Source organism: Lepidothrix coronata, unplaced genomic scaffold, assembly GCF_001604755.1.
Source record: "Lepidothrix coronata isolate B3197 unplaced genomic scaffold, Lepidothrix_coronata-1.0 Scaffold121, whole genome shotgun sequence".
Lineage (NCBI taxonomy): Eukaryota > Metazoa > Chordata > Aves > Passeriformes > Pipridae > Lepidothrix > Lepidothrix coronata.
In genome coordinates this window covers 2,422,589-2,424,664 of record NW_016690301.1, presented here as the reverse complement: position 1 = coordinate 2,424,664, position 2,076 = coordinate 2,422,589, and positions in this window count along the sequence as shown.

Sequence of the window (2,076 nt, the reverse complement as noted above, 5' to 3'; positions counted from 1 at the left end):
AGTCCCTCTGGGCATTTTCAAACCTGGTGTCACTTGCCACTGAGCCTTCTCATGTTGGGTACTGCTGGAAAAGGACCACTTCACTGAGCTTTGTGTTGTCATGGAAGTGGTTCAGTCTTGTGGCTTGGTCAAAACAGTTTCTATGCACAAATGAAATTTCTCATGTAAATAATTCACTTTTAAACGAGGAAAAGCACTTTTTTGTTTTTCAGACAAAGATCAGGAGAGGTGAAAGTTAAATTATGGTGTTGCCTGTGCTCTTTGGCAAATTTGCCTTCACAGGGAAAAGCTCAGGTGTGAAGCCTTCGTTTGTTAGAGAAGGCAGTAGATAAGTAGCTGCCCTGCTGGCTGTAAAGGAGGACACTCCATTGGTTTGGGCAAAGCCAGCTATCCAGGTGGGCAGGAATGCATTATGTAATTCCAAATTTCACTAATCAAATCATGAAGAAAATATTGCCAAAAATGATCAGATATTTAGGATGTGTCACTACACACTGGAAGGCCGTGTTCATATATTGTGGTGACCATCTTACACTGGTGTTTTTCTACAATCCCTTCACTTACAACACTAAATGTTTATGTTTGTAGAAAAAAAAAAGCACCTGAGAACCTGAGTCCTAATGTAACTTAGCCTTGTCACATCTTTGGAGGGTTGGAGGGTTTTGTGGTCATGCTGGCCATGATCCTTTGCTGAAAACTTTTCCCTTCCTACAGGATCAGAGCCTGGACTCCTGTAGTCATGGACCACAAGTTTGTGACGTAGATAAAGAACAGATTATCTGTGTTGCCAAGTAAGTTAGGCATAAACATGTCTTTTGAACTATTTTTAAGTGTGCGAAACAGGCAGGTTTTCATGATGTGCATAACCAGCTTTATTTTGGGTCAGGAGGTCGCCGTGTGTGTGGAGCACTACAGGGAGACCCTTCCTGCTAATGGGCCAAGCCTTACTTTCTAAAAACCATCTTTTTGTGCACCTCCCCAGACTTGCAATTTTCCAAGTAATCTCTAACTGCTGTAAGATTTTTAGGGTGTGCTGCGTTGTTTTGGTCCTCCCTAGGTAAGACATTCTGAGCTTCACACTACACCAGACCAGGGCGGAATTACCATGCACAGGCACCTCGTTTGGTCTTATTTACAGAAAATTTGTCTGAGTTTTAACTTGGCGCTGAACTTCAGCGCTCCAATCACAGCAGTGGCCGGGGCGGGCTCCCGGGGCAGGAGCGGGTCGGGCTGGGGTAGGTGAGAGGGACCGGGGCAGGCGAGTCCTGGGGGCACCGAGCGCACGTGAGCGGGGCTTGGATGCAGTGGAGGCGCCCCGGCAGCACCGGAGGGAGGGTCTGTGTGCAGCAGAGTCCCGAGAACACGGGCGGAGGTGCTGATGCAAGTCCCGGTACAGGTGAGCAGTGGGAGCACCGGTGGCGGTCCCGGTGCAGGTGAGGGGTGTCCGGCCGCCGTGGAGGTCCCAGTACAGGTGAGGGGTCCGGCCGCCGTGGAGGTCCCAGTACAGGTGAGGGGTGTCCGGCCGCCGTGGAGGTCCCTGTACAGGTGAGGGGTGTCCGGCCGCCATGGAGGTCCCGGTGCAGGTGAGGAGTGTCCGGCTGCAGTGGAGGTCCCAGTACAGGTGAGGGGTGTCCGGCCGCCGTGGAGGTCCCGGTGCAGGTGAGGAGTGTCCGGCTGCAGTGGAGGTCCCAGTACAGGTGAGGGGTCTCTGGCCGCCGTGGAGGTCCCAGTACAGGTGAGGGGTCTCTGGCCGCCGTGGAGGTCCCTGTACAGGTGAGGGGTCTCTGGCCGCCGTGGAGGTCCCAGTACAGGTGAGGGGTGTCCGGCCGCAGTGGAGGTCCCAGTACAGGTGAGGGGTCCGGCCGCCGTGGAGGTCCCAGTACAGGTGAGGGGGCCGGCCGCCGTGGAGGTCCCAGTACAGGTGAGGGGTCTCTGGCCGCCGTGGAGGTCCCTGTACAGGTGAGGGGTCTCTGGCCGCCGTGGAGGTCCCAGTACAGGTGAGGGGTGTCCGGCCGCAGTGGAGGTCCCAGTACAGGTGAGGGGTCCGGCCGCCGTGGAGGTCCCAGTACAGGTGAG